Below are 22,861 nucleotides of genomic sequence, written 5' to 3'. Positions count from 1 at the left end.
AGTCCACAGATACAAAACAGCTAACCACTTGTACTGAAGAGATGAACCAATACTGACCGGGAGATGAAACACTGGAAGTGGGAGTTGATGGCAGAGCACCGTGGTAGGCTGAGAGCTGGATGGACTGCCAAGGATGCTGAGAGGAACTGGCACAGATGGTGAGAGCTCGATGGAAGCACACCGATGGTAGCAGAGGTCGATGTTGGAACACCAATGGTAACAGAGGTCGATGTTGGGACACCGGTAATAACTGGAGTCAAAGTTGTAACACCAATGACATCGGGAGACAATGTTGGAACACCACTGGAGTCAGGCAGCACCACAGGATTGAAACTGGTGCAGGTCTCTTTAAGTGGAGCAAGATCACAGGAGCTGGAATACCTGGAGACAGCAAGCAGAAAGACCCACCGAATGCAGAGACATCCAACACTGTGTTAGAAAACCATAGCACTGACGATTTCTGAGAGCCAGAGGATGAAAGATAAACCCCTGGATTAACTGGGATAGGCTGAATGGAATCAGGTGGTGCAGGAAAGCTCAGACAGTCACATGATTGGCTGTGCTACAGTCAGGTGATCAGGACTAGTCACAGCAGGATTATGCTCTGATGTGGATTGAGGTCTAGTAAGCCCAAACACTAGGAAGCAGACAATATGAATAGACAGAGTTAGAATTTATACACATTATGCTGAGAGTGCTATGCAGGAAAAGCATGAACAGACTTTACTGCCAGCTGGGTGTGATGAACAGAGAGCCCAGTTGCTGAACACTGGATCTTGGCAATTACTCACACAGAGGAATTCCTACTCAGGTGCCAATCAGTAAGTAATCAAGACTGTAGTTCGTATGTGAAGCAGATGCATGTTTGCAGAATATGCTGAGGTAAGTCACAGAACATAAGAAATTCAGTAAGGATTGTGACAATAGCCCACCCAAATCTAAATTTCTCTATACATATTTCATCTGTCCAATGTTTAGTGCAGCATGCTATTGCTTAGTTGTGTGATTTTTTTGTTTTGCTGAATCAGGCCCAAAGTACATAAACAAATGATCAAAACAAGAAAACAGTGACTTACAGTACAAGATAATGTAGGACAAGTACTTGGTATATAAACATTTCTGCATCAGTGTACATGACACTAAAGGCCAGTACTCACCAGCAGATCAGGGGAGAGATGTGTGCTGAGCGAACCGCTCAGCACACATCTTTCCCCCCGCTCAGCACAGCACGATGTGTGGTGAGCGTGCGGGGGGGTGCTCATTTCACCCGCTGGGCAGTCCTGCATGCAGGACAATCTAGCAGCAGCGATAGCGACGTGCGGTACCGTGCATCGATATCGCTGTGGGGGGTACACACTGAGAGATCTTGCTGAAAATCTAAGCAATCTAGTCAGATTGCTTAGATTATCTCTCCGTGAGTACCCCGATTAAATTGAGCACCAGGGAGACAGGAAATGAGGATTAGGAGCTGTTGTAGGGAGTATGGAGTAGATCAGGGTTTCTCAAACTCGGTCCTCAGGACCCCACACAGTGCATGTTTTGTAGGTAACCCAGCAAGTGAACAGGTGTATTAATTACTCACTGACCCATTTTAAAAGGTCCACAGGTGGAGCTAATTATTTCACTAGTGATTCTGTGAGGAGACCTGCAAAACATGCACTGTGTGGGGTCTGAGGACCTAGTTTGAGAACCTGTGGAGTAGATGATAGTCTAAGTAAGAGAAGGAAAAGCCCTGAGGGGAGGGGGCACTGCACAGGAGAGCAATTATTCTAGAGCAGTGGTTCTCAAACTCGGTCCTCAGGACCCCACACGGTTCACGTTTTCCAGGTCACCCAGCAGCTGCACTGTGTATCACCAACTGTCACATTTAAAAAAATCTACAGGGTACCTGCAAAACATTCAGCGTGTGGGTTCCTGAGGACCGTGTTTGAGAGCCTGTGTTCTAGAGGAGAGGCAGATCAACTGAGGTGACACAGAAGGGGTAGGAATGAGCAAATAACAGCGGGATAGGAAGATTGATGGCTGGGTTTTATAAAGTTGTGGGTCTTGAGTGCCCATTTGAAGTTTTGTAGAGAGGTGAATAGTCTGATAAAGAAAGGTAAAGAATTCCAGAGATAGGGAGCAGCACATACAAAATCTTGGTAGGTGGGATGCAGTAATCAGTTGGCAGAAGAGCCGGCATACATTTGTGAAATTAAGAGGGTGGGGGGCAGATAGGGTCAAAGCTGTTAATGGTAAAGGAATTGGTGAAAGTTTTGTAAGTGAGTGTGAGATGCTTGAATTGGATTCTGAAGGGGAAGGGGAGCCAGTTTAGGGCTTGTAAGAGAGATGGCAAAGGTAGGTAATTTGGTGCGGAAGATGAGTAAGACAGCAGCATTGGATATAGATTGGAGAGGAGGAGGTAGTAATTAGGGAGGTGAGAGAGGAAGAGATTACACTACTCCAATATGGAGATGGCCAGTGAGTGGACAGGGATATGTCAGGACTGTGAAAGATACAAATGTTTTGTTTGAAGAAGAGAGAGGAGTCAAGGATATCTCCAAGAATGTGTACTTGGGGGCTAGAGGAGATAGTTGAGCCATCAATAGATAAGGACATTCTGGGAGAGGTTATTTGAGAGGGTGGGAAGATGATCAGCTGAGTCGTAGACATGATAATATTAAGATAGCTCTGGCACACCCAGGAAATGATAACAGAGAGAAAGTTGGAGATATAAAGAAGAGAGAGAGCAAGGTCAGGGGAGGAAGGGTAGAGCTAAGAATTATCAGTATAGAGATGATATTGGAGGTTAAAAGAGCTAATGAGCTCACCTGAAGAGGACATTTGTGGCATAATGTAATGCAGTCCCAGATCGCCGGAGGTGCGGGTTGCCGGTGATCTCGGACTGGATTACATCCCGTTGATCGAGTGAAAATAGGAGAGGTCCAAGAGCAGAACACTGGGAGACACCTACCGTTAGTGGAAGTGGGGGAAATGGAGTCATGAGAGGAGACAGAGAAGAAACATTTAGAGAGGTAGGAGACTAGCCAGCATATGGCAGTAAAATGTAGATCAAGAGAGTGAAGCATTGGCAGGAGGGAGAGTGGTTCACAGTGTCAAAAGCCGCATAAAGGTCAAGGAAAATAAGCATAGAGTAGTGGCCCTTGGATTTGCAGCAAAGACGTCATTCCTGAATTTCATGAGCACAGTTTCAGTGGAGAGGATGAAACCAGATTGAAATGGGTCAAACAGGTAGATGAAGGTAAGGTGGTTTTAAACAATATGCTCAAGGATATTGGAGACAAAAGGGAGAAGAGAGATGGGTCAGTAGTTGTAAAGAGTGTTATTATGAAATGTAGTTTTTTAAGACTGGGGAAGACAAGGACATGATTGAAAACATAGGGCACAGTGCCTCATGAGAGGGAGAAATTGAGGATTTGGACAAATATGGGAAAAGGCAGAATGAGAGGAATAGTGGAGAAGCTGTAAGGTAAAGGTAAAGTGGGGAGGTGAAGGGAGGGGCAGACCAGATGATGATGATGACTTCATCTCCAGAAAAAAAGAAAAATAGAAGTCACAGTTGGTACGATGAATGGGGAGGGGTGGTCGGCGAAAGAGGGTGCATTTTGCTGATGAGATGTGATTTCTTGACATATGGAGTTCATATTGGATGTGAAGTAGGTAGCAAAGTCAAGGGCAAAGAGTGAGGAGGGGAGTCAAAGCAGGGGTGGATAGAGGAGGGAGTTGAAGGTGGTGAAGAGATGCTGGAAATTTGAGGTACTGTACAGGTGGAAATGAGGTTATTGAAATATAACTGTTTAGAGAGGGAAAGGGCAGCACTGTAAGATCAATTTGAAATGGAGGAAGTACACCTTAGAATGTGATTTCCTCCACTGTTCCTCTGCAGTATGTGAACACTATTGTAGATATCTGGTGAATTTGGAATGCCAGTGTTGAGGTGATGATCTGTGAGCATGAATAGTAGTCACTGAAGAAGAGTCAAGAGCAGAAGAATATAGGGTAGTAGCTTGTTCAGGGCAGGAGAAAGAGAATATGAGCTAAAAGTGAGTTGGGATAAGGATATTGTGTAGATAGCCTCAATGTTATGCTTAGTGATGGTAACCTTATGAGGTAGAGATGGAAAAGCAGAGACGGATAAGTTAAAGAGATAAGGTAATCACCAGAGAGGGGGAATGGGGAATTGGAGTAATCAGAAACATCACAACAGTGACTGAAGACCAGATCAAATGAGTGCCCACTCACATGGGAGGGCTAAAAGGTCCATTGGGAGAGACAAAAAGATAATGTGAGGTTGAGAAATGAAGAGGCAGAGGATTCTGTGGGGATATCAGTTAGGATGTTGTAGTCATCTAAGATAATGAAGGGAAAATCTGAAGAGAAGAATTGAGAGAACTACAAAGCAAAGTTGTCAAGGAATTTGGAGGGAGAGCCAGGGGGATGCTTAATGACAGTTACCCAAAGGTGAACAGGTTGGAAGAGGCATATAGCCTAGACCACAAATTTAGAGAATGTAAGGGACCGTTTTAAGTGTATGAGCTAGTAGAAGTAACCAGACAATAGAATTACCACAAGAATGATGATAAAAACACCCCAACAGCACTTCCATGGTGACCACCAGGCTTGGGGGTTGTGAGAATTTGAGTCCCTTAAACTAAAGAGCAGTGAGAGAAGTGGCATCAGAAGGGGAAATCCAGGTTTTTGTAATAGCTAGAATATTCAGGGTGTTGGAGATGAAAAGATCATAGGTGGGTATCAGTTTGTTACAGACAGATATGACATTCCAGAGGGCACAGGAGAGATGCAGAGAGTTTGTGGGACAGACATGAATTATATTATCAGGGTTGCTGCAGCATTAAGGTGGGATTAATTTTGAAATCAGGGATAAAGAATGTGTAGTGATGGTGTGGACTTCTGAGCTAGGAAGGGAAAATGCAGGAGATGGGCAGAGAGGGATATGAATGTAGGTGAGATATGATCACTGGGAGAGGAGGGATTGAGCAGGTCTTAGTGGTGGGGTAGTAGGTCCATGCTGGGGGAGAGGTGAATAAACGTTTGGTAGTGGGAGAGGAGGGGAAGAGAAGCAGATGTATAAAAGGGAGATAGGAAGGGAGAGAGGAGATGTAGGAGGATATGGGGAAAGGATAGAGGTGGGAACAGGGGCAACATGGTTGGATTTGAAGAAATCCTGGACATAGGACCTTATTCAGGTTTGTTAGCAAACCAAAAAAAAGTTAGCAATTGGGCAAAACTCTGATGCACTGCAGGTGGGGAGAGATTTAGATTTAGGTTGTTGTGTTCAAACTGAAATCTAAATTGCAGTGTAGAAATTAAGTATCTACCATGCACAGAAACAATATAATCCACCCAAATATAAATCTCTCTGCACATGTTACATCTGCCCCACCTACATCCCCATAGCGTGGATGAGACAAATAGGGGGAGGAAAACTTAATAAGCATGGCGTCTCTTAGAGAGACAGAGCAGTAGATTTGCAGAAATGCAGGTGAAAGTACAGTGTTGCTCAACAGCAATAATTTAGTTCAAGCTAAATAAAAGTGTAGATTATATGGGTATAAAATGTAATTTTAAGGTAAGCTGTGTTCAAAATGAGAGGAGTCACAAACGTCCGTCACTCACCGCCAGCGCCGGGATCCTGCTGCTGGATGCTACATAACATGCGTACAGTGGTGAGTGGCTGCTGCTCCAGCCTCATGGTAAGTGTAACTAGGGGACCTACCGGTGGTGGAGGGCTGGAGGAGGGAGCCCAGCACTGGTGGGTGCACATACTAGATACTGTAGATAGAGTTTTATATATATATATATATATATATATATATATATATACACAGTATATATATATATATATATATATATATATATATTTATACTCGGGTCTGGCATTCCACACTTACACCATATCTGCGCCAGTGCTTCCACAGTGAGAAACAGATACATGCAATGAGTGCCCCACCGTTGCATGTGTGTTTAAGTGTGTGTGTTTGAGTGTGTGTGTGTGTGTGTGTATGTATATAAATATATATATATATATATATATATATATCTCAATAAAACATATATAGGGGGCGCTCCATAGTGCATAAACCTTTTTTATTTTAAAAACACACAAAGTGCTTAAAACAACTGTTTCACATTTGTACCAGACGGCAACCAGTGTGGGCTGGTTATCACGTGATTCCAAACAAGGGTCAACGAGTAAAAGCTGGAACAAGTGTCAGTCAGTCGCAACGGAAACCTCCACCGCCGGCAGCTGATTTCCCTGGAACTCACGGGCAGGAATCACATACGTCCGCGACTCCTCGTTCGGCAATTACAATGATCCTCAACGTCACTAGACTCCGTCCCAACGCGTTTCGTCATCGACTTCGTCAGAGGGCTGGAGTCTGTGACGTTCCGGTCCATTTTAAAGGGTCAGATGCCTCATTTACATGAATGTCTAATTTAATACACCCGAGCGGCAAGCTGGAGTCACATACAAGTGTACGGATAGTTGGCCTCTATGTATATATAAACATAAAGTGCCTAATAATAACTATCTTTCACTTACTACATTCTTAGAAGGTGGTTTTTAAAAAATATAGTTAAAATATATATATAGTTAAAAAACTACACACCGCCGATGAATATATCAAATAAAGGCGGGAGGTAAAACAAAGGGCTATCTCATATAATCAGTAATCGTATATATATATATATATATATATATATAAAGCCAGGCCCTAGATATAAATAATTCAATAAATAGACAAATAAGCATTCATTACCTCCATACACTACATATTTCACACCTGTTGAAAACCACAGTCCGCCGCTCAGTTTACAATATACCCAATAATAAAAATACAATAACTTATACTTCATATAATTAATTAACATAATACAGGAGCTCAGGAAGTACAATTTCATACTAAAAGAAGTACAAGCATGATTTCAAACATTTTTCTATATATGAATAGATATTATATAATTATCTCAGAACTTCCATATAAAGAAGGAAATAGAAAAATGAGCACAACAATTCTTAGGCAAACCATCAAAAGATATTAGTTCAAAAACCTCATTTCAAGAAAGGGGTGACTTCAAATCCCTCATTTAACCCCTCTGGTTTAAGTGTTTTGAGAGTGAGTATCCAAAACGTTTCTCTTCGTTCTAATTCTAGATCCCTATCTCCACCATTCTTATTGACACTCACGTGTTCGATACCTTTGAATCGTAACCTCGTAGGGTCACTACAATGATGTTCCTTGAAATGCCGTGGAACACTATGGTTTGTAACTTGGTTTTTTTATATTTCGGGTATGTTCAAGGATACGGATTTTTAACATTCTTTTAGTTTTTCCTATGTATCTGTATCCACAAGGGCATATAATCATGTACACCACATGAGTGGAATTACAATTGATAAAGCTGTTAATCTGATATGTTCTGGTTTTATTTTTATCATACAAAACAGTTTTCTCCTTGTCTAATAATTTACACACCTTACAACTTCCACACGCATAGCTACCTTTAATATCTTCCAAAAAATGTTTATCCTTCCTCTCTCTAAGGGATTCCAACCTGCTTCGTGATACCATTGTTTTAACATTTTTTGCTTTCCTATAGAAAACCCCTGGACAGTTGGGAAGATGTTCCCCCAACACGGGATCTAACTGTAGAATGTGCTAGTTCTTTTTGAGAATCGTTTTTATAGCGGCTGCTTCATTATTATAGTCTGTGAAAAAAACGGACATAGACCTTTGTTCGTCTCTTGCCCCATATTTCCAGCTTTATCCTTATAAATTAATAAATCTTTCCTATCCTTTCCCCTCGCTCGATTTCTGGATTGTTCAATTAAACTTACTGGATAGCCCCGATCAAGAAATCTCTCTGTATATATTGAGGCCTGTTCATCAAATTTATCCAGGTTTGCACAGTTTCGTCTAAGCCTGGTAAACTGAGAAAATTGAATGTTTATTTTCCAGCTTGGTAAATGACAGCTGGAGAAATCAAGGTAACTATTACAATCAACTTTTTTTTAAAATGTACATGTATTGATTTTTCCAGTGATCAAAGACTCTGAACTATCAAGAATAAAATCCAAAAATTCTATTTTATGTTTATCTGCTTTGTGTGTAAATTTCAAGTTATATTCATTGATGTTGATGGTATTGATGAATGTTTGCAGCAATTCCTCACCCCCCTTCCACACTATCAGAATATCGTCAATAAATCTTTTAAACAAGACTATATGATCCGCAAATTGCCCCAATGAAGAACTTTCCCACTCACCCATGTAAATATTTGCCAGACTCGGTGCGCAAATCGTGCCCATCGCCGTCCCGCATGGCTGGATGTACCAGTCATCCAGGAATGTGAAGTAGTTGCGCACCAATACAAAATGGAGACAATCACAGATGAAGCTCACTAACGGACTGTTTAATTCCGGATCGCTTGAAAGTATATTCCTCACACTATTAATACCCTTCAAATGGGGGATTTCCGTATATAAAGACTGCACATCTAGAGTACACCACATGTAACTACTTTCCCATTTTACATTTTCTAAAATCTGGAGGACATGAGTGGAGTCACGTATATGGGATGGAAGATTAGAAACATATTTCTTTATATAAATATCCACAAACTCGGACACATGTGAGGTCAACGAGTCTATACCCGCTACTATCTGCCGACCCGGTGGCTTAATTGGATTTTTATGAATCTTGGGTATATGATAGAACGTGGCAATTTTGGGATGTACATTGTATAGATAATTGTATTCCTCTTGTGATATACATTTATTCTCGATACCCTTGTCTAATATAATTTTTAATTTACCAACAAAGCTCCCTGTAGGATCCTCGCTTAATTTACAGTAAGAAGCATTATCATTAAGCAAATTATATGTTTCCTCTATATAATAAGACCGATCAAGTACTACTACACCTCCCCCCTTGTCTGCACTTTTAATCACAATATCTGAATTATCAGAAAGACTTTTAAGTGCTAGAAACTCAGATTTTTTTAAATTACGAGATTTAAAACTCATATTTCTCTGGAGTTTCTCAATGTCTTTCCTACAGGTCTGAGCAAATTTCTATGTGTGGACCCTTAGATTCTAAGGGGAAGAACGTGGATTTAAGCTTTAGACCCAAGGAGTTAACCCTATTTTCATTCTGCCAATTTATTATGGGAGCATCATTTTTTCGAAAAAGTGCCTTTTAAGGGTTAAATTTCTAACATACAAGCTTAAGTCGATTTGTAAATTAGTTTTATTTACATGACAGGATGGGGCAAAGGATAAACCTTTTTTAAGTACACTTTTTTGTGTGGCATTCAGTTCTACTTTAGATAAATTATAGATGCCCACATCATGTTTATCTATTACATATTGCGTTTCTTTGAGTCGCGTGTTAGTAGTTCCTGCCCCTCTTCTTCCTCTAGACGTCTTTTTCGACCTAATGGGGAATGAACCCTCGCGGTGTGATACTTCTCTGTTCGATCCTTTAACCTCGGAGGTCTTTGATGCTCCTGAAAATCCAACTGATCAATATTCTGATCCTCCCTCATAGATGCAAGACGTTCATATCTATTCTTATGAACGTATCCATTAGTATCAGTTCTAAACCTCTGATTCCCCTGATTATGTCCATAATGATTATTGGTGGCATATTGCCGTTGTTTGTACCTGACCTGCTGCCAGCCTGCATCTCTACGCGAGGTATATAAATAATGCCCACCACCATTGTACCCATGAAATTCTCGGGGGGCAGTTGTCTGTTTTTAAAATAAAAAAGGTTTATGCACTATGGAGCGCCCCATATATATGTTTTATTGACAGATATCTTGCTCCGGTGGAGTTCGGAATGCTTGAAGGGGAGCTGCGGTCCTGAAAACTAATAGGAGGATCTAGTGCTTATTTGAGCATCTATTGAAGCTGCTGTGATTCCATTTTAGAGACACACGTGTATAAGTATATATTTTATATGCGCTAATACTCCGGACTGCATTAACCAGCGCTATATCATACATGTTTGTATATATATATATATATATATATATTAGAGGTGAGCGGGTTCGGTTCGTCGAGATCCGAACTTCACCTATTTTACACGGTTCTGAGGCAGCCTCGGATCTTCCCACCTTGCTCGGTTAACCCGAACGCGCCCGAACGTCATCATCCCGCTGTCGGATTCTTGCGAGATTTGTATTCTTTATAAAGAGCCACGCGTCGCCGCCATTTTCACTCGTGCATTGGAGATAGAATGGAGAGGACGTGGCTGCGTCCTCTCCCTGAAAAGCTGCGTATCTGTGCTCAGTGTGCTGCAAATGTCTGTGCTCAGTGTGCTGCAAATATCTGTGCTCAGTGTGCTGCAAATATCTACGTTCTCTGCCTGAAAACGCTCCATATCTGTGCTCAGTGTGCTGCATTGTGGGGACCACCAGTATATATTATATTTATAGTAGTACAGTACAGTAGGCCATTGCTGTATCTTGCAGCTCTGTGTCAAGTATACTATCCATATCTGTGCTGCATTATTGTGAGCAGTATATAGTAGGACAGTGCAGCATTTTGGTGACCAGCAGTATACATATAGTACAGTACAGTAGGCCATTGCTGTATCTTGCAGCTCTGTGTCAAGTATACTATCCATATCTGTGCTGCATTATTGTGAGCAGTATATAGTAGAACAGTGCCGCATTTTGGTGACCAGCAGTAAACATATAGTACAGTACAGTAGGCCATTGCTGTATATTGCAGGTTTGTGTCAAGTATACTATCCATGTCTGTGCTGCATAATTGTGAGCAGCATATAGTAGGACAGTGCAGAATTTTGGTGACCAGCAGTATACATATAGTACAGTACAGTAGGCCATTGCTGTAGCTTGCAGCTCTGTGTCAAGTATACTATCCATATCTGTGCTGCATTGTTGTTGTGAGCAGTATATAGTAAAACAGTGCAGCATTGTGGTGACCACCTGTATACATATACAGTAGTACAGTACAGTAGGCCATTGCTGTAGCTTGCAGCTCCGTATCACTTCAAGTATCCATATCTGTGCTGCATTGTTGTGAGCGGTATATAGTAGGACAGTGCAGCATTTTGGTGACCAGCAGCAGTAGTACAGACAGTACAGTAAGCCATTGCTATTGATATATTACTGGCATATAATTCCACACATTAAAAAATGGAGAACAAAAATGTGGAGAGTAAAATAGGGAAAGATCAAGATCCACTTCCACCTTGTGCTGAAGCTACTGCCACTAGTCATGGCCGAGATGATAAAATGCCGTCAACATCGTCTGCCAAGGCCGTTGCCCAATGATATAGTAGAGAGCATGTAAAATCCAAAAAACTAAAGTTCAGTAAAATGACCCAAAAATTAAAAGCGTCTGAGGAGAAGCTTAAACTTGCCAATATGCCATTTACGACATGGACTGGCAAGGAACGGCTGAGGTCCTGGCCTATGTTCATGGCTAGTGGTTCAGCTTCACATGAGGATGGAAGCACTCATCCTCCCGATAGAAAAATGAAAAGACTTAAGCTGGCAAAAGCACAGCAAAGAACAGTGCATTCTTCTAAATCACCTTCCACCATTTGCACGCCCCCTTCAGGTGCTGGAAGGAGCACCCACAGTCGAGTTCCTGATAGTCAAATTGAAGATGTCACTGTTGAAGTACACCAGGATGAAGATATGGGTGTTGCTGGCGCTTAGGAGGAAATTGACAAGGGGGATTCTGATGATGAGGTGGTTTGTTTAAGTCCGGCACCCGGGGAGACACCTGTTGTCCATGGGATGAATATGGACATTGACATGCCTGGTCAAATTACAAAAAAAATCACCTCTTCGGTGTGGAATTATTTTAACAGAAATGTGGACAACAGGTGTCAAGCCATGTGTGCCTTTGTCAAGCTGTAATAAGTAGGGGTAAGAACATTAATCACCTAGGAACATCCTCCCTTATACGTCACCTGGAGCGCATTCATCAGAAGTCATTGACAAGTTCAAAAACTTTGGGTGACAGCGGAAGCAGTCCACTGACAACTAAGTCCCTTCCTCTTGTACCCAAGCTCCTGCAAACCACACCACCAACTCCCCCAGTGTCAATTTCCTCCTTAGACAGGAACGCCAATAGTCCTGTAGGCCATGTCACTGGCAAGTCTGACGAGTCCTCTCCTAACTGGGATTCCTCTGATGAATCCTTGAGTGTAATGCCTACTGCTGCTGGTGCTGCTGTTGTTGCTGCTGGGAGTTGATTGTCATCCCAGAGGGGAAGTCGGAAGACCACTTGTACTACTTCCAGTAAGCAATTGACTGTCCAACAGTCCTTTGCGAGGAAGATGAAATATCACAGCAGTCATCATGCTGCAAAGCGGATAACTCAGGCCTTGGCAGCTGTGTTGGTGTTAAACGTGTGTCCGGTATCCACTGTTCATTCACAGGGAATTAGAGAATTTCTTGAGGTAGTGTGTCCCCAGTACCAAATACCATCTAGGTTCCACTTCTCTAGGCAGGTAATACCGAGACTGTACACAGACCTCTGAAAAAGAGTCACCAGTGTCCTAAAAAATGCAGTTGTACCCAATGTCCACTTAACCACGGACATGTGGACAAGTGGAGCAGGGCAGACTCAGGACTATATGACTGTGACAGCCCACTGGGTAGATGTATTGCCTCCCGCAGCAAGAACAGCAGCGGCGGCACCAGTAGCAGCATCTCGCAAACGCCAACTCGTTCCTAGGCAGGCTATGCTTTGTATCACCGCTTTCCTTAAGAGGCACACAGCTCACAACCTCTTACGGAAACTGAGGAACATCATCACAGAATGGCTTACCCCAATTGGACTCTCCTGGGGATTTGTGACATCGGACGATGTCACCAATATTGTGCGTGCATTACGTGTGGGCAAATTCCAGCACGTCCCATGTTTTGCACATACATTGAATTTGGTGGTGCAGAATTTTTTTAAAAATTACAGGGGTGTGCAAGAGATGCTGTCGGTGTCCCGAAGAATTGCGGGCCACTTTCGGTATTCAGCCACCCGTGCCGAAGACTGGATCACCAGCATATAGGCAAAGGAGGGGGAATGCACCTGACTCAAGCGCAGTGGAGAATGATTTCAACATTGTGCAAGGTTCTGCAACACTTTGAACTTGCCACACGTGAAGTCAGTTCAGACACTGACAGCCTGAGTCAGGTCATTCCCCTCATCAGGCTTTTGCAGAAGCAACTGGAGAGACTAAAGGAGAAGCTAAAATGGAGCGATTCCGCTAGGCATGTGGGACTTGTGGATGGAGCCCATAATTCGCTTAACCAGGATTCACGGGTGGTCAATCTGTTGAAATCAGAGCACTACATTTTGGCCACCGAGCTCCTCCTTCACATTCTCCCGCAACTGGGGCTGCGAGGAAAAGGCTAAGAATTCCGAGCCCACCCGCTGGCGGTGATGCAGGGCAGTCTGGAGCGAGTGCTGACATCTGGTCCGGACTGACGGACCTGCCAACTATTACTGACATGTCGTCTACTGTCACTGCATATGATTCTGTCACCATTGAAAGAATGGTGGAGTATTATATGAGTGACGGCATCCAAGTAGGAAGAAGAGGCAATTTGGAGGCCCTTGCACAAACTGGCTTTATGTTACCTAAGTTGCCCCCCCCCCCTCCAGTGTGTACTCCGAAAGACTGTTTAGTGCAGCCGCTCACCTTGTCAGCAATCGGCGTACGAGGTTACTTCCAGAAAATGTGGAGAAGATGATGTTCATCAAAATGAATTATAATCAATTCCTCCGTGGAGACATTCACCAGCAATTGCCTCCAAAAAGTACACAGGGACCTGAGATGGTGGATTCCAGTGGGGACAAATTAATACTCTGTGAGGAGGGGTATGTACACAGTGAAAGGGGTGAGGAATCGGAGGATGATGATGAGGTGGACATCTTGCCTCTGTAGAGCCAGTTTGAGCAAGAAGAGATTGATTGCTTTTTTTTTTGGTGGGGGCCCAAAGCAACCAGTCATTTCAACCACAGTCGTGTGGCAGACCCTGTGGCTGAAATGATGGGTTTGTTAAAGTGTGCATGTCCTGTTTATACAACATAAGGGTGGGTGGGAGGGCCCAAGGACAATTCCATCTTGCACCTCTTTTTTTATTTTATTTATCCTTGCATCATGTGATGTTTGGGGCCAATTTTTTTAAGTTCCATCCTGTCTGACACTGCAGTGCCACTCCTAGATAAGCCAGGTGTTTGTGCCGCCCACTTGGGTTGCTTAGCTTAGTCTTCCAGCGACCTCGGTGCACCTCTTTTTTTCTTTGCATCAAATGCTGTTTGGGGACTATTTTTTTAAGTGCCATCCAGTCTGACACTGCAGTGCCACTCCTAGATGGGCCAGGTGTTTGTGTCCGTCACTTGGGTCGCTTAGCTTAGCCATCCAGCGACCTTGGTGCACCTCTTTTTTTCTTTGCATCATGTGCTGTTTGGGGACTATTTTTTTAAGTGCCATCCTGTCGTGCACCGTGCTCGCTCCGTTTTAGCTCCTCCTTCAATCTCTCCAGCTGCTTCTGCAAAAGCCTGATGAGGGGAATGACCTGACTCAGGCTGGCAGTGTCTGAACTGACGTCACGTGTGGCAGGTTCAAAGGGTTGCAGGACCTTGCACAGCGTTGAAATCATTCTCCACTGCGCTTGAGTCAGGTGCATTCCCCCTCCTTTGCCTATATCATAGGCAGATGTATAGGCTTGAATGGCCTTTTGCTGCTCCTCCATCCTCTGAAGCATATAGAGGGTTGAATTCCACCTCGTTACCACCTCTTGCTTCAGATGATGGTGGGGCAGGTTCAGGAGTGTTTGCTGGTGCTCCAGTCTTCGGCACACGGTGGCTGAATGCCGAAAGTGGCCCGCAATTCTTCGGGCTACCAACAGCATCTCTTGCACGCCCCTGTTGTTTTAAAAAAAATTCTGCACCACCAAATTCAATGTATGTGCAAAACATGGGACGTGCTGGAATTTTCCCAGATGTAATGCACACACAATATTGGTGGTGTTTTCCGGTGTCACAAATCCCCAGGAGAGTCCAATTGGGGTAGGCCATTCTGCTATGATGTTCCTCAGTTTCCGTAAGAGGTTGTCAGCTGTGTGCCTCTTATGCAAAGCTGTGATACAAAGCGTAGCCTGCCTAGGAACGAGTTGACGTTTGCGAGATGCTGCTACTGGTGCCGCCGCTACTGTTCTTGCTGCGGGAGGCAATACATCTACCCAGTGGGCTGTCACAGTCATATAGTCCTGAGTTTGCCCTGCTCCACTTGTCCACATGTCCGTGGTTAAGTGGACATTGGGTACAACTGCATTTTTTAGGACACTGGTGACTCTTTTTCAGAGGTCTGTGTACATTCTTGGTATCACCTGCCTAGAGAAGTGGAACCTAGATGGTATTTGGTACTGGGGACACACTACCTCAAGAAATTCTCTAATTCCCTGTGAATGAACAGTGGATACCGGACACACGTTTAACACCAACACAGCTGCCAAGACCTGAGTTATCCGATTTGCAGCAGGATGACTGCTGTGATATTTCATCTTCCTCGCAAAGGACTGTTGGACAGTCAATTGCTTACTGGAAGTAGTACAAGTGGTCTTCCGACTTCCCTTCAGGGATGACGATCGACTCCCAGCAGCAACAACATCAGCGCCAGCAGCAGTAGGTGTTACACTCAAGGATCCATCGGAGGAATCCCAGTTAGGAAAGGACTCATCAGACTTGCCAGTGACATGGCCTACAGGACTATTGGCGTTCCTGTCTAAGGAGGAAATTGACACTGAAGGAGTTGGTGGTGTGGTTTGCAGGAGCTTGGGTACAAGAGGAAGGGATTTAGTTGTCAGTGAACTGCTTCCGCTGTGATCCATAGTTTTTGAACTTGTCAATGACTTCTGATGAATGCGCTCCAGGTGACGTACAAGGGAGGATGTTCCTAGGTGGTTAACGTCCTTACCCCTACTTATTACAGCTTGACAAAGGCAAAACATGGCTTGACACCTGTTGTCCACATTTCTGTTAAAATAATTCCACACCGAAGAGGTGATTTTTTTTGTAATTTGACCAGGCATGTCAATGGCCATATTCATCCCATGGACAACAGTGGACGTGCAAATGGTGGAAGGTGCCACCTCTTCCCGTCCAGTGTTGGGAAGGTCAGGCATCGCAACTGACACAATTGGACTCTCTTTGGGGATTTGTGATTTAGAAGAACGCACAGTTCTTTGCTGTGCTTTTGCCATCTTAACTCTTTTCAGTTTTCTAGTGGGAGGATGAGTGCTTCCATCCTCATGTGAAGCTGCACCACTAGCCATGAACATAGGCCAGGGCCTCAGCCGTTCCTTGCCACTCCGTGTCGTAAATGGCATATTGGCAAGTTTACGCTTCTCCTCATACGCTTTTAATTTTGATTTTTGGGTCATTTTACTGAACTTTAGTTTTTTGGATTTTACATGCTCTCTACTATGACATTGGGCATCGGCCTTGGCAGATGACATTGATGGCATTTCATCATTTCGGCCATGACTAGCGGCAGCAGCTTCAGCACAAGGTGGAAGTGGATCTTGATCTTTCCCTATTTTACCCTCCACATTTTTGTTCTCCATTTTTTTAATGTGTGGAATTATATGCCAGTAATATATCAATAGCAATGGCCTACTGCACTGTACTATATGTATACTGCTGGTCACCAAAATGCTGCACTGTCCTACTATATACTGCTCACAATAATGCAGCACAGAGATAGTATACTTGACACAGAGCTGCAAGATACAGCAATGGCCTACTGTACTGTACTATATATGTATACTGCTGGTCACCAAAATGCTGCACTGTCCTATAATGTTTTCACCTGCTGATGTACTTAATACTTTGCTCTGCCTGATTTGGGACACTTGTAATTTTAGTAAAATATGGCATGTTGCCCCTAGTAACCAAACAGCTTCGTGGCAATATATTGTGTTTGGACCCACAGACAAGTGTTGTGAATGCACACCATTTAGAGCTATGCAAGATGCAATGATTGTGGGGTTTGTCCCCAAGGCTTATATTAGTTATACAAATTTTTATCTCAACCCAAAAAAAAACCACAATAAGAAATACACAATATCCACATAAATAAGATTTGTTTAAAGTACTTTTACTTTTCTTGTGACTTACACTTTAAACAATAAAATAAACAAACATGGCATAGCAACAAACACCTGCCAGTGCAGAAATTAGGAAGCCAGTAGTCAGGGCCCCCCATCTTCTGGTCAGCAAACACTAAAAGAGACTGTCATGAACCTGGCTGAGGATCATGTGGGTCAAACTGAGGACGATTCGGGTCACAATACACAAACCCAACTAGCCATACCACTATATGAAGAGGAAGGTGGAGAAAGTTCATCATAGCATCATCATAGTTCATCATAGCCTAATAACAAAAAGAGAACCCAGCCAACCCCATTCAGCTTGAGGGATTTCAGCATTCTTGACCCACAATCCATAGCAAAATAATTTTGAGAACAGAATAAACATGGGTGCTGGGAAATGTGTCCGCATCTGGAGAGAAATTACTTTTTCTTCTTTTTACGCCCCGCCTGAAGAAGATGGTCACTGATTGGTCTGCGAAGTGACCTTTGAGGGCCGTGCCTAGTGGAATCTTCCTGGGCAGGGGTAGGGGATGGGCCAGGTGTTGGTTCCTCCCTGACACTGTGTGAAAGAAGGGCAGTGATGGCCTGTAGACCTTGTCCAACTGTGTTGCTGAATTGTTGGACAGAGGAGGTGAGGTCGGAAAGACCGTTCCTGATTTCGGCCACACTTTGCCAAACACAGGTGGTCAGATCAGTGAGCTGAAAGGACATCTCACGTAACTCCTGGGTCACCACGTCATTGAATTGGGTGATCCGATCTCTATGACTGGAGATTTCCCTATTAATTGCCAGGAGAGAGGGTTCGGTGGGGTGGGGGGGGGGGGGGGGGGGCAGTGTGTGGCTGGCCTGGTGGAATATCCTGCCCCACACTGGAGGTGTCACTACTTCCCCCTGCCTCAGCATCCGCAAGATGCTCCTCCTGTGACTCACCAAGCTGCCCCTCCTGTGCTGTGTTATGGATCAAACAAATATATTAATGTGAAACAAAAGGGGGGGGGGACCAAATTAGTATCAATGTCTAAAAATACTCACAAAACACTTGACTATGGCCCTCATTCCGAGTAGTTCGCTCGCAAGCTGTTTTTAGCAGCTTTGCTCACGCTAAGCCGCCGCCTACTGGGAGTGAATCTTAGCTTCTCAAAATTGCGAACGAAAGATTAGCAAAATTGCGAATAGACACTTCTTAGCAGTTTCTGAGTAGCTCCACACTTACTCGGCATCTGCGATCAGTTCAGTGCTTGTCGTTCCTGGTTTGACGTCACAAACACACCCAGCGTTCACCCAGACACTCCCCTGTTTCTCCGGCCACTCCCGCGTTTTTCCCAGAAACGGCAGCGTTTTTTCGCACACGCCCATAAAACGACCAGTTTCCGCCCAGAAACACCCACTTCCTGTCAATCACATTACAATCACCAGAACGAAGAAAAAACCTTGTAATGCCGTGAGTAAAATACCTAACTGCATAGCAAATTTACTTGGCGCAGTCGCACTGCGGACATTGCGCATGCGCATTAGTGACTTATCGCTCCGTTGCGACAAAAAAATACAGAGCGAACAACTCGGAATGAGGGCCTATATATGTTATTCAACTTACTGAGCAAGTCATGTGTGCATAACATCTCAGGCATGTCTGTGTCCATTTGTGACACACCAGCCACCTCCTCATAGGTCATACAGACCATCGCTTGCTCCTCTAGATCTGTGTGCTCCACAGTGTCAGGGGCTGGTCCTCTCCCTGTTGCCTTCGAAGCAGTTAACTCCGCAGACCTTTTCTACTTCAGGCGGGACTTGAAGTCGGCCCATCTATATATGTTGTTTGGTTTGGGGGAAAGGTGAAGAAAAGAAAAAACAATAAATGTCACGGTAACTTTTTGGGCGGCACATGTCATGCTTTAGGTTGCTATAGGCAACCACACATTGTTTACAAAAAAAAATTGTGTGTCAGTATGTACTTACCGTCTTCGCACTTCCTGTGAGGTATGTCCTTTTTGGCCCACTTCATTAATGCGGTCAGTTATCTCTCTCCAGATGCAGTCTTTTGCCGCAGCACCCATGTGTTTGCTGCCATAATGTATTTGCTCTATGGCTTGTGGGACCAATGGGGTTATTCCGAGTTGATAGCTAGCTGAAAATGTTCGCTGCTCTGTGATTAAGTAAAAAAACAGCACTTCTGTGCATTCGTATGCAGCGCAGTGCGCACGCGCGACGTACTTTCACAATGGACTATGTATTTTTACACAAGGTCTAGCGAAGCTTTTCAGTCACAATGGCCACCGCAGAGTGATTGACATGAAGAGGGCATTTCTGGGTGTCAACTGACCGTTTTCAGGGAGTGTTGGAAAAAACGCAGGCATGCCAGGAAAAACGCAGGCGTGGCTGGGTGAACGCAGGGTGTGTTTGTGATGTCAAAACAGGAACTGAATGGTCTGAAGAGATCGCAAGCGTTGAGTAAGTCTGGAGCTACTCTAAAACTGCACAATATTTTTTGTAGCCGCTCTGCGATCCTTTTTGCACTTCTGCCAAGCTAAAATACACTCCCAGAGGGCGGCAGCTTAGCATTTGCACGACTGCTAAAAACTGCTAGCGAGCAATCAACTCGGAATGACCCCACAATATCACCAACTCCCTCTTTGAAAATGGGGGCTGCCGCTTTCTCTTTTTGTTTTGTGCCTTTGATGCATCAGCCTGCAAATTCTCACCACCTTCCTCTTCACTTTGGCCATGGCTTTGCTGGGTTTGAGTATTGACCCCAGAATCTCCCTCAGTTTGTGCTTCTTCTTCCTCTGGCAGGGCACTCACACCAGCCTCTTCTGTTTGGTGAACAGCAGATGGGTGGGTTTGACTACTGGCTCCTGCTCCTTCATCCTCTGCACTGGCAGGTCTAGGAAATATTTGTTGCTTTTGTAGGCTCCGTTTCCTTGCTACCATCTCACTAATCTGCTTCTGCAGCTCAGCCACCTCCGCATCAATTTCAGAGATAGAAGCCATATTGGTGATGGCATGTGCGTCTGAATGTGTGTAGGGTTTTTATACCTGCATATGTATCTTTTTATGGGAAATTGCACAGGTGATGCAAACACAATTTTTGGGTGTACTTTGATTACTATTTAAATGGCCTCCATGCGGCCTGTGTTTGTGGGTGTATGCAGGAGTTATTAAGGAGTGTTGTGGCATGGAGAGAGAGTAAGAGTGACTGTTCTGAAGGAGAGATGGCGTGAGAGGTAAGAGCTGTTTATTATAGTGATTTATGCAAACATGCTTTTATGCGCTTTGGATGATGCAAATTATTGTATTGCATATGCACAGCATTTTTCTTTAATTTTTTTGTATACTATAAAAAACTATTGTGCTCATTTATTTATAATGTAGCAAGTTACTGAATGTTATGAAAAATAGTTGTGGTGGGGTTGTCCTTCATTCTAATTGAAATATGTTGTCCTTTATTCTAATGTGATCAACAGGATATTTATATGTGCTGGTATGTCCATGTTGCTTGCTGTGTTTTGGGTTGAGGAGTGTAGTGTCTGTGTTATTGTAACATCGATTCTGATTAGGATTGTTCTTCTGTAGGGTGCATATTTCTGTTCTTTTCCTCCCTGCCAAGTGAGGCCTTTTTTGAGTTTATAAGACCCCTTTCTTCTATTTGCTGGTAAGTATGTTCATTTGTTTGCTGTGTTTTGGGTGGATGAGTGTAGTGTTGTCTGTGTTATTGTAATATCGATTATGATTAGGATCATCTTCTGTAGGGTGCATATTTCTGTTCTTTCCCCACCCTGCCAAGTGAGGTTTTTTGAGTTTATAAGACCCTTTTCTTCTATTTGCTGGTAAGTATGTTCATGTTGCTTGCTATGTTTTGGGTGGAGGAGTGTAGTGTTGTCTGTGTTACTGTAACATCAATTCTGAATAGGATTGTTCTTATGTAGGGTGCATAGTTCTGTTATTTTCCCCACTGCCAAGTGAGGCATTATTCTGATTTGTTAAGTCTCCTTTCTTCTATTTGCTGGTAAGTATGTTCATGTTGCTTGCTGTGTTTTGGGTGGTTGCCGTTTGGCTTGTATGTCTTATTTAAGTAATGCATATATGTATCTTTGTGTGTTAATTCTATGTTTAAGGCAAGTATATCCCTGCAAAGTGTGTTTTTTTCAGTGTTTGGGGTGTGTGTTGAATCTGTGTCATATGTACTGGTTCCTCTTTCAGGCTAATTTATGATTTTTCTAGCCTGCTGGTGTCCAACATTTAGATATGGGTTACGTGCCAGAAGTAAGTTTTATTTGTGTAGGAGCCATATATGTCAATGTTGAAATGTTGTTAACACATTGGATGTTGTATTGATACATTTTTTGATCATTTTTAAGATGCTGGTTGCCACATATCTAGCCTCCGAAGCTGCTCAACCCCAACCTGCCCCTCATCCTCGAAGGCTACGGAGGCGTGCAAGGCCTTGTATTTTCCGAACCCATGTCATCCTTTTTGGTATGCCAGATGATGAGGTGGTACGCTGCTACAGGCTACCCCCTCATGTCATCCTAGAAACTCTCTCCATAATAGAGAGTGATCTAGATATATCAATTCAGTATCCTACAGCAATACCAGCATTGACACAATTCCTTGGTGTGTTACATTTCTGTGCCACGGGTTCCTACAAGCACGTCATGGGTGTGCTGGTAGGAATCTCGCAGGGGGCATTTTATAAAGTCTTTAGGTGCAAGCGAATCAAGCAGTTCATATCAATGCAATTGGATGCTGGGGCTCTGGCTGTGGGGAAGTGGCAATTCCAGGAAGGGGTTAGTTGCTTCCCACACGTTATTGGGGTTGTGGATGGGACACATGTTCCACTTATGGCTCCAAAACATAATGAGGAAATCTATAGGAACAGGAAACTGTTCCACTCTCTGAATGTGAAGGTTGTTTGTGGCCCATCCCTCCAGATCCTGTCCCTGAATGCAAAGTTTCCCGGTAGTGCCCATGATGCCCATGTCATTCGGCAATCAGGGATCTGGCAAAAATTAAGAATGATGGAAGGCCAAGACATGTGGCTATTGGGTGAGTATTATGTGCATTATGTTTGATTTTTGTTTTTGTGGTGATGTCCTTTAAATTTGATACTTATGATTGTAATGTGTTTTTTCAGGAGATCGTGGATATCCTTGCACCCCCTGGCTCATGACTCCTTAGAGCACACCCAGGCCAGGGCCATAGTCTGAATTTAATTCCGCGCTTACTGCCACTAGGCAGCTGGTGGAGCGCAACATTGGTGTCCTGAAAGGATGCTTCCGTGTGCTCCACCGCACTGGTGGCAAGCTTATGTATTCGCCGGAAATGGTAAGTAAAATTGTGGTCCTGTGTGCAATCCTGCAAAATATTGCTGTGAGGAGTCGGTGGAGCTTCCTCGAGCAGAGGAATTGCCCAGAGAGGATGAGGAGCCAGGGGTTGGGTGGACATTCAGGCCAGACAGGGAGGCCCAACGTGGCCATGCCCTTAGGGCAAGAATAGTTTGGCAATATTTCAGGTATGCTTATGCTATTAACACCTTATAGTAATCATTCTGGTAATATTGTGTAAAATGTTGTGAGGTTGAACATATGTGAATGTAGCTTAGAGGTGTAACAATTCCAAATCTAGTCTACCAAACATTTGGTTAACATGGCTTTCCTTAAAGTATGCTGTGTATGTGTTTTGAGTAGATTCATAAGTG

The 22,861-nt window shown here is 43.7% G+C and overlaps 1 long non-coding RNA gene across 1 annotated transcript; it reads left to right on the top strand.

Moving 5' to 3' along the window:
- Nucleotides 1-666: 666 nt before the first annotated feature.
- LOC134965118 (uncharacterized) lies at nt 667-20,973 on the top strand. The gene is made up of 3 exons (XR_010188327.1): nt 667-821; nt 20,737-20,815; nt 20,913-20,973. It is a non-coding gene; the product is annotated as an uncharacterized LOC134965118 (long non-coding RNA).
- The last annotated feature ends 1,888 nt before the right edge of the window (nt 20,974-22,861 follow it).

This window comes from Pseudophryne corroboree, chromosome 10 (genome assembly GCF_028390025.1).
Source record: "Pseudophryne corroboree isolate aPseCor3 chromosome 10, aPseCor3.hap2, whole genome shotgun sequence".
NCBI classification, from domain to species: Eukaryota; Metazoa; Chordata; class Amphibia; order Anura; family Myobatrachidae; genus Pseudophryne; species Pseudophryne corroboree.
This window is presented reverse-complemented; position numbering and strand designations above follow the sequence as displayed.